This window comes from Delphinapterus leucas, chromosome 19 (genome assembly GCF_059928025.1).
Source record: "Delphinapterus leucas isolate spDelLeu-1000000601 "Yukka" chromosome 19, BTC_Dleu_Yukka2, whole genome shotgun sequence".
Taxonomy (NCBI): domain Eukaryota; kingdom Metazoa; phylum Chordata; class Mammalia; order Artiodactyla; family Monodontidae; genus Delphinapterus; species Delphinapterus leucas.
The window spans coordinates 30,760,516-30,771,216 of record NC_143147.1 but is presented as its reverse complement, the minus strand read 5'-3'; the positions used below and the strand labels follow the sequence as shown (position 1 = coordinate 30,771,216).

Genomic DNA, 10,701 nt, shown 5'->3' with positions numbered 1-10,701 from the left:
TTGCTGGTTGTAATTAAGAGAACGGTCAGGAGAGGCTTACTTCGGCAAAACCCGAAATGATAAGGATACAGAGAACTATGGACTCAGAAAGCCAGTTGGGAAAGCAGGCCCTTGGTCCTTCTTTCAGCTCTGCTAAACGTTAACTACGTACATTCTCTTTGCCTCAATTTCCCCCTTATAACTGATTTCCTTCTGGGAAATTGTGAAAGTACATATAAAAGAATATGAGAAGTGCTTGGAGATATTCTGAAGAATATGTTCATAGGAAGTCTAACTCGTATGTGTTTATTAAAATAATAAGACTGATTTGTCTTAAAAGCAATTGGCCTATTTATAAATGGGTATGTGTTCTTCATAAATTCTGTTACTTCATTTTTCGTAGAATTATTAGAAGCTATTAGGAGAAAGGCCATCCCCAAGTGGTAGCGAAATTCATTCCCAAGATTCCTTCACCCAGATGTGTGCTTTAGGGCTTAGCCCCACTATCAGCTACTAAAAAGTCTAAGGTTCAAATACTCGTAAGCCAGTTCACAGTGACTTACAGCACCCACCATGCACAGATGCTTACAAAGAATTATAAGCTGAAGGTTTCTGCCCCTGGATGTTCTTCAGAATGAACTCAGGGAACTGTTTCAAATCAGCTTCTTGGGCCTCATCCTATACCCACTATCCTGAAGCAGATTAGCCGGAGGGTTTGTGTGAATACGTATTCTTAACAAGCTGCCCCGATGATTGCTATGCAGGTATCCAAAGTCTGTGCCTGAACCCCAGACTAATGCAACTAAAGATAAGATGTAGAATTCAATTCTAGCAAGTAAAAGAGTTAAAGAAAACTCTTGTAATATAAAGCTATGTGTGCTGGGATAATGTGGCAAGGTGAAACAGGCAAGGTTTATTTCTGCCAAAGAGCCAGGAAGACTTCGTGTAGGAGGAGGTATTTGGCTCCTGCTTGGACAGAGGGACAGAATTTCCACAGGTAGGGAAGACCTAGGGAAGGAATTCCTGTCTAGACACCAAGAAAACCTTTCCTATCAAAGCTGCCTGGGATGTGCTGTTAATCCCACGTTAGCATTCAGAGAAGGGTTGTGGAGATGGGAACGGGATTAATGTATTATTTTCCTGAGGTTATCCTGTAACATGTGGAAATGGGCTATGGGAAACAAGAAATGTTTCTTACTTTAAAAAGTTTTAATTTGTATGTTGAACTTGATGTTTGGTTATATATGTAAGTAAGCTGGAATATCAGCCACTCTCCCAGGTCCAGGAGGAACTGAAAACAGCTACAGAAACAGGTGTGATGGGAAGACCCCAGGCTATGACCCACTGTGTGGAGGTGTCAGAGGAGAGCCAGAGGGCTAAGCTCTAAGCTCTTAGATTTCCCTTCTAGAGCCCCCTGCCAGTCATCACTCATGTACTATACTTATATATTATAAATACATATTATATATATTTTTTCTCATAGCTTTGGTTTGCTCATGGCTCCTTGTCACTTGTTCTCTATCTCTTTTCTCCAATCTTTCGACCCCTACTCTGGCTTCCACTTGCCTGATTCACTCCAGAATTGCCTTTTCAAAATTCTGACATTTTTTAGAGGGAGAGGATTAGCTGCTGTCCATTTAGAAAACAGTTTTTGCATCAGATCACTGAGGTCTGCAGGATGCAAGTTGATGTAAACCTGGATCAGGTGTCAACTGTTATGCAATTGCTCACGTGGTTCAGAACCTGGTTCCCCAGGCAGCCTCCTCCGCGGGAGGCCCTGGGCTTGCAGGCAACCATTATTTTGTAGTCTGAAAATATTAGGTTCTAAGACTAGATCAAATGTAATCTAGATCAGTTTTTAAAAATGTATATTTTGGGAATGTTTGGGCTTGTAGTACCATATCCCTACATTTCAGGGCATGTTCTCATTTCCCCAGAGCAGTGTCTTTCTAGAATGTTCCCTAGTTGGAGGAGTCTTCTTTGCTCAGGAGAGGTTCAGGGAGAAATGAGATTTGGGGCAAAAAGAGATGGAAAGCTCTTCACAAAGCCAACACCACACTTGTGTTTCAGGTCTTCCAATGCCTCATAATTAATTGAAGGTGAGAATTCTGGAGAAGATGCTCTGAGAGAAGCAGAACCGTTTGTGATAAGTGATGAAGAGTTTGAAGCGTTCTTGGACCGCCACAAAGACGTGCCCTGCCTGGTGCCCGAGTCTAACCAGAAGGTTGTATGAAGCAAATGTTGTTTTGTTCCCCATCACACATTTAGCTCCAAACAGGAAAGTGTCTCCACCAAGGGCTGCACACACTGTGGCTTTGGAGGGTTTGCGTGGACGGATGGGAGTAGTCTCAGGGCTGAGGTGGAAGTTTCACTAGATCTTTAGGTTTCCAATGTGAAAAATTGGATCCATCCTGTTAGTCCAAATGTATGTATCATGTAGTTTAAACAGGGTCAGCCAAAGCACGTCTACAGTTTGGAGCTTCCAGGTGTTATCAGAGACAGAGTAAATAATCAGTGTGTTCTCAGAAGGTAAAGAAAAAAGAACTTATTCAAAGCTACATTACTGCAGTGTTAGGAACAGGAGTAAAAAATTGAAGGTAGCCTGATATTCAACATACAGAGAACAGGTAAGCTCATGTTCCCTGTATGGAATGTTATACTGACTATATAACCTATTTCAAAGAATATTAGGGAACAAGGATAAATTTGCATGATATGATATTAGGTACAAATGAGGAACTATAGGCAAAATTCATTTGACCTTTAATCCTAATGTGCAAAAACTGTGTGTATGTACACATCCCATGGTCATCTTGGGATAATGGGATTATCAGTCATTCTTGTTTACCCTGATAACTGTTTGGACTTTAAATTTTTCTAAATAGGTAGTTTTATTATTTTTAAAGTATTTAGAAATCAAAACTTTCCCCATCTTCTGCCAAAAAAGATACATGCAGCAAAATCTCTCCCTCATATGCTTACATCATATTAGAAATTTGAGAACAAGGATTCATTCCTTATACTTCAGACTTCTGAGTAATGTTGACCAGAGTACGAATAAAAAAATTCCTGAATGGGGTCAGAGCAGCTTTTGAAAAGAAGCCAGAGAACAGAGGAGAATACTCATATCTATACACTATTTTATTTGACTTTTTAAAATTTGCCTTAATTACATAGGTAATGTGAGATCAAAGAAAATACGTCATAAATTACTGCTTTTTGAGCACTTCACAGAGGCTTCATGAGCCAGAAATATTACCCCCGTTTTAGAAACTCTGAGGCTGAGTCATAGGGTTAACTGACCTCACCTACATGACAGAAAGGGTTAGCTGACCTCACTCATGTCAGAGGCAAAGTGAGCTGATCTCACCTACATGAGAGGCATGGTTAGCTGACCTCATCTGTGTCAGAGGTACAGTTAACTGACCTCATCTATGTCAGAGGTATATTAACTGACATCATCTGTGTCAGAGGTGAAGTTAGCTGACCTCGCCTGTGACAGAGGTAGAGTTAGCTGACCTAACCCATGTCAGAGGCAGAGTTAACTCACCTCCCTTAGAGCCCAGCAAGGGACAAACTGGGGTTTGGATAACTCCAAAGCCTGAGAAGCTTACTAGTCAGTTCATTTCAAACTTCATTGTACAGACCCCGCCCCCCCCCCAGGCAGGGTCTTGCTAAAATGCAAATTTAGAGTCAGCAGGGTTGGGGAAGTTATTGAGAGGAGGTGACCACTATTTGACCCAGAGCTGGACTGGGGCAAGTGGAGGCTCCTAACCCCTCCTCTGTCTTCGGGACGTACCCTCCCACGGTGAGACCATCTGGATGGCACATGTAACTGAAGCCAGCTCAGGCTTCTCTATAAACTTTTAAGACTAGCAGAGGGTGCTGAGGTCTTCTTGTCTTGCAGGTCACCCAAGACAAGCTTTGTGTGTCGGTTCCCTTGCATTGGTGAGGTCAGCTCACTTCACCTCTGACATAGGTGAAGTCAGCGAACCCTGCCTCTCATGTAAGTGAGGTCAGCTAACTATACCTGATGGAGGTGAAGTCAGTTAACTATATCTCTGACATAGGTGAGCTCAGCTAACTTTATCTCCAATGTAGGTGAGGTCAGCTAACCATGCCTCTTATGTAGATGAGGTCGGTGAACTCTGCCTCTGACATAGGTGGGGTCAGTTCACTTTACCTCTGCCGTGGGTAAGGTTTCCCCCAGGGAACTCCCAAGTTTGCAAACCAGCAAGCAGGTCTTAGGTGGACCCATGATTCAGCATTTTAACCAGCTCCCAGGTGATGCTGATGCCTGGCCCACCTCCAGACATTCAGGAACAAGGTCCCGAACTGGCCAGGCACAGGAGGAGTTGGCAAACTACAGCCCGTGAGACGAACCCAGAATGCAAGCCAAGAATGGTTGGAAAAAAAATCAAAACAAGAATGACATCTGTGACTCATGAAAAGTATACGAAATGCAATTTCAAGGTTGATAAGGAAGGCTTCAGTGGAACACAGCCATGCTTCCTCTCTAAGCATTGTCCACAGTGGCTTTTAGTTGCCACAGAGACCACATGGTCTATGAGGCTGAAAATATTTACTCTCTGGCCCTTTACAGAAAAATGTTTGCAGACTCCTACCTCTATGGGGTACGTATAGAGGGTATACCTTCCTATGAGAGTGTAGGCACACTCTCTATCTACCTATAGAAGGCATAACTAGTTACAAGTAATGTAAGTAATATTAAAATCCTCAGATAAGCTCCCAGGTAATAGCATTAAAGGGATTCTGCTTTATTCACTGAAAAGGGGGTCCATCAGAGGCATGGCGGACACAGGGAATATTGAACAATGAAGGACAGGGCTCCCCAGAGCTGGAGGAAATGGGGAAATTAGCCTGGGGCTTTCACTGTCAGAGGAGCTTTCAGAGTGGCATGTGACCCTTCCAGCATGGGGCAGAAGCCAGCCTGCTAGAATCTGCTAGAATCCGAATGGACACAAACAGATGGCTCGGAGATGAGTGTTAGGTGGGTATGGGGCACTGGCAGATGGCTCACCTTGTAAGGGACGCATCTAAAGACACTCAAGAGATTTAAGAAACGTGGCCTCCAGAAATAATAAAGCACAAACGCACAAACGCGGTAAGATAGACAGTTGAGCGTACATACTGAAAAATATGCTTGAAACTAAGTTGGTATGTGATTTCTGCCTTGCAGATGAGAGATTCCTACCTTATTCTGGATGAATATGTGAGTATGTCTAATGCGTTATAAAATGATCCCTTAAAAATTCATTAAGCAGCAAGGTCAGGGTTGAGTTATAATCGGCATAACCATTTAGTCCATATTCATTCTTTCTGGCCAGCATTTCATATTTTTATTGTCACTGACTAACATTAATATTATAGAGCCCTTACTTCGCTGTGTCCATCTCTGAGCTAAGGGGTTGGGCAGGCATTGGCTTGCATCTGATCCCAGTGTTTGCACACACCCGCACTCGATGGTCTTTTCCCTATGGCTATGGATCCATGGATGTCGCACAGAGCTGACATCACACAAAGCAGTGCCCTTTGTTATGCCATCTTCGGCTGGGTTCTCTGGTCAAGGGGCACCCAGGGATCTTTGCAGGAAGGACATGTCACACTTGACGTTATTGCCTTTAATACCTCAGATGCTGCCAGCTTGTCCTCTGACAGATAGCTCTTGGCTTTGCAGAGAAGAGGTTACAGTTCCTCTCCAAAAGCCACTGGTACCTTCCTACCCCACTGCCTTCCAAAGGAAGAGATATGCCATCATTCTCCAAACTGAAAAACAAATCACTTCTCCCTTTCCTTGTGTCTTTTTCTTTTCTTTTTCTGTCCCAATTCATAAACTTTTGCCAATATTTCTAGCACTGGACAAATAATTCCATTCAAAGATCTGTTTTTAAGAAATGAGCTCCAACAAGAACCATGGCTTTTCCATATTTAAACTGAATTTGGTGTTTCGAGAAATGCTTGCTGTGACTTTTGATATTTTATTATTTTCAAGTTAAATAGTGATGATTCACAGTCATTCATTTGTTGTCAATATGTGCTTTCTTTAAGGAACAGAGGGGAAAAGGTGGTAACACAAATGTTCAGTTTATGGGTTCAAGGTAGAGAGGAAAAGTCAAACAGAATTTATTTTTGGAGTACCATGACTGGCTGGGGATTGTTTTTTTTGGCTGGGGATTTTGACCAATGTTCCTCCACAAACTCTCTGGTTTCTGTACAGTTGGAATAAATAGAGTAGGAACAAAATTTACTTTTGGCAATCTAAGAATATTTTGATTCAACAAGTGTTACTACAAAACGCTGTGTGCCATGGTAGGTCACAGAGGTGTGAAGATCTGGTTCCTGTCTGTAAGATGCTTAATCTAGGATAAAAACCAAGACACTTAGCAGGGCATGTGCTACTCTTCTTGATGTGGGACCTGCCCGCCTCTGTATCACCTTTCTTACCATACTATCTCCCTTTCTTAAAAGAAGCTTTTACACTTTGTTTTTTATTTACACTTTTTTTTTTTTTAAATTCCTGCACACACAGTTTTCACTCCAGGAATATCATCTACCTGAAATTTCCCAAACTCACTGTACTGTTTCACGCTTCTGGGCTTTTACGATATTGTTCTCTCTAGCTTACAATTTCAAAACATAACTTAGATGGCAACACATTTTGGAAACCTTTCCTGATTACCCCGCCCCCCAGTGGAGGGACAGGCACGTGTATATAATTCTGTTTATCATGCCCTTACCTGGTCTCAGGTGTTCACGTGGGTGATGGGAGCTGGTTGAGTACAGAGATGGTGTCCCCAGAGTTCAACGCCCCCAGTGAAGCATCTGGTTCACAGCTCTCCACAAACATCTGTTGAAATGATTGGAACATCAAAAGTCATTTTGAGTTGATCCCCCGAATTGAGTTTTACAGGAAATATCCCAATTTCTGTCATGAATTTCCTAGATGCGCTTCGTGAACTGCAGAAACGGGCGGAAGGATCCTTCCACGTCCATCCTGGATGCTGGCGTAGAAGAAGCTATAAAATTCAGCGGCTTTGATGAAAAGATGTTTCTCAAGCGAGGAGGGAAATACGTATGGAGCAAGGCGGACCTGAAGCTGGACTGGTAAAGCTGAAGGCTGAACAGCCTTCAGCCCATCTGTGGGGACCGCCCTGGCACTCAGCGCGTGGCTGCCCTGCTTCCCGTAGGCACTGCCAGCGGCCCCAAATTCGATTTTCAGTCGCACGTGGAATCTGATTGCCTGTGGTAACTGAACAGATAAATAACTGGGAAAATTGAAATCCTTAGAACATGCAAGACCATCAACTTTAGTTAATTAGCTTATTATGGATTTAATTTTTGAGTAGTATTTACTGACTCCTTTATTTCCATTTTGAAGTTATTTTTCTAGTCCTTTCATTTGATAGTTATTTTCCCATATGGAAAAATTACAAATTATCTCCCCCGATTATTTCTGCTTGCGGTGAGGCTCTTTCCTTTTCGGCCTTCATATCACTGCAATCTTGGACTTTTTACCCAGAAGTTTAGAAATAGTCCATACACGTTTCAAAGAATAAGAAATGCTCATCTTACCAGGCTTTGATAAGTGCCTAGAAGGAGATAACTCATCTCCCCGGGGCTCTGCATGGCCCTGACCCACGCTGGCTATTCCAGGAATGTGAGTGATCTCTTCTGCTCCCCTTTCTCTTCCAAGATTCTTAACAAAACCAAGGTGTGCTTTAAATTTAGTGAGGACGTTGACATGGGGTCAGGGCTTGGGTTGCTGTGTGAATCTGCTGAGTCTGTCAAGCAACAGCATATGAGTTTACTTGCTTGGTTGTCCCCGTGTCCCTGAAAAGCGACACGTTCCTGGACTGGCATGAACTCATCTGCAAAAGCAGCAGGCGAAGGTGGAGCAAAGGGTGTGGCGAAGAGTGTAGGATGAACCAGAATTTTCTGTAGATGAAGCTGTGGCACAATATAATATTTCCCATTTAACTCTGAATCACTTGAAATAAGAATGTAATCTAGGTCAATATAAGATACAGAGCCTTCCTTTGCTACGCTTAAAAAGAGCTTGAGGGAAAATGTCATTTGAATTGGGTCAAGAAAAAAAAAATTCTCCTCTTGGAAATACCACATTCAGTTTGTTCCTGCAACCTAGACAGTATACCATTTCCTGGGAAATAATAAGTTCCTATCACTGTTTTACAAAAGCAAAATCATGGACAATTTTTTGCTCAAAGAACTCTTGTCATCCAGCTGCAGTTCCAGAGTTGGCCACTAGGTGGCATTTAAATGTTGCCTGATTCCGCTATGCAGCCATGCAGAAATTCCGCTTCAGAATCTTTTTTCAACACTTGGTGATTTTGAAAGTGGTTTATGTGATTTTTTTTTCCCAGAAAAGATATTCCTACTTCAAATTTTAAATCACTGTAATTCAACTGAAATATGTCTTCTGTGATAGAATTGTTGTCATGTATTTTCCATTTTATTTTATGTTTTGAAGAAAAAAAAAAGAATTAGAAAGTATTTTTCCTCTGTGGGTCTTGATAGTATCTAAACCATGACGACCTTAATATAATCAGATAACCATAAAACAGGTTTTTTGTTTCTTACTTAACATGAGTTTACTTTGCTGACCATTCCATTATTCCACAGAGAAAGGGCACATATGTGAAAGCACAGAAGACATTGTGTGGTATCCAGTAGATGCTCAATCATTATAATCTGAAACAAAATCTGAATCTGAAGCCCAAATCCTCTGAGTTGAAGTGAATTTCTCTCGAGCTGAGGGAAACTGCATTTCTGTTTCCCTAAAGGGAAGTATAAAACAAAACACTACACTTGAGAAAAAAAAAATATATATATATATAAAGAGAAAAAAACAAAAAAAAATACAAAAATGAACAAAAATCAGAAAAAGAGAAAAACAATTAAGCTATTTTAAATGCACTTTCCAGCTGTTTTTACACCACAACGCCCTTTCTTATGCACTGAGAGAATTTTCAAAGCCTTCATGTTTAAAATATTCAAATGTTCATTTTTCTTAAGTGGGAGAAGTCAGGACATTTATCATTAGAGTAAAATTCAAGTTTGGTTTATATAACATTTTGCTTTATAGTTTCCATTTTTAAATATGTGTATCAGCTTTGTGAGACATATTCCTTTTTATTAGGAAAATAAAAGGTAATTTAAGTGAGGTATCTCAATGTAAGTGTTAAAGGCAAGTATTTTGTGGTGCTTTCAATTATTGCTTAGTTTGGCTTGTGATACTATGAATAGAATCTTGTCTTAAGAAACCTAGAAAGATCAGACATTAGTAACAGCGTACTGGTTTAGAAAGGATGAACCATCTCTGTTATTTAGTGATAAATGCTATGAAAGTTGCCTGTTTAAGTTTGAAGATGAATGAGATCATTTGGCTGAATCATCTGAAATGTCAGCTCCTATTCTATGACAATCTGGAGTTTGGAGTCTAGTTGTTGGATCAGTAACGAGAATCATGATACTAAAACAGGCGGACAAATTCTCAATGAGGCTCCATCAGGCAATAATTCATCCCGCAGGCTGCTCTTCTGTTGAAAAGACTGTTTCATTCACTGCGATTAGTTGAAGACTAATCATGCAATAAGATTTTAAGGTTTTTTCTTGAGTATATTTAGGACATTCTTAATTTTAGAGAAATATATGTAAATATGTATATTTTTTTCTCCATATATGATGCTCTTGACTACTGGTCTGTTGTATTGTAAGATGTTATAATACATTAAAGTATTTTTTGTACATTACCTTCACTTTCAGCGGGTCAATGTAGTGAAGCCTCTCCTTGGCGTGTGTTTTAAAGTAATGACATGCTTTTACAAACCACCCTCGCTAAAGGCAAGTACACTTTAAAAATCAAGAAGGTTATCAATAATTAATAAGCACATCTCAACCAACCCACTGGGCAACAAGATGGAGCAGAGGTGAGCCCCTGGGGAAAAAACTCCTTGTGTTCTAAAATAAAAGCCAGACTCTTGGGGGCCCAGTGTCCAAAACTTGATCCCTTCTGAAGGAATGAATTCCTGCAGACAGGCAGCAGGAATAGTACCAGCCCAGGGTACGAGTGTTCGTAGAACCACCATTCTGAGTGTGACCTGGTCAGCAGTCCAAATGGCAGGCGTCTGGCACCCCGGAGTCCAAGGACGTGCAGAGCTCCCCCCGAGCACCCAGTTCCAAGCGGTCTATTCAGTCACCTCAGATGCATCAGGCCGGCCCTGCCGCTGCTTCCCCTGTCAGCCTGTTTCTCCCTCCCACCTGCTTCCTGGCTGTGGGAGCTAAGACTTTCACATCCCTAGCTCCAATGCCCACCTCACATCCTCCAGACGCAGACTCGTCCTCCTCGGACATGCGGCATTTCCCAGGCATGTACTTGCACTTGATCTCCGGTTACAAGCACTCACTTCTTCAAGAAGGATATGGCCTCACTACCTTTTCCCATCCTGGATACAGGCCAACACTGGGCTCCAGCCCCCAGGACAGAGGTCAAATCCAGGGGCTCGAAGACAGTGAAAGAGACTCAAGGGGCAGCCAAGGTCCTCTGTCATCGTGGCTGGGACACGGACAGCCACATCTGGGGTACACAACCCAGTGTCAAGCCACTGCTGGTACATGTCGTACCAGTCAGGGGAAAAGGATGGGAAGTTATGCAGAAAACCCACATAGCAATTTCAACTTAGA

The 10,701-nt window shown here is 41.9% G+C and overlaps 1 long non-coding RNA gene across 1 annotated transcript; it reads left to right on the top strand.

Moving 5' to 3' along the window:
- Positions 1-711: 711 nt before the first annotated feature.
- On the top strand, positions 712-10,515 carry LOC149746266 (uncharacterized). Its single transcript, XR_016388951.1, has 3 exons — positions 712-2,203; positions 5,180-5,212; positions 6,944-10,515. It is a non-coding gene; the product is annotated as an uncharacterized LOC149746266 (long non-coding RNA).
- Positions 10,516-10,701: the final 186 nt, after the last annotated feature.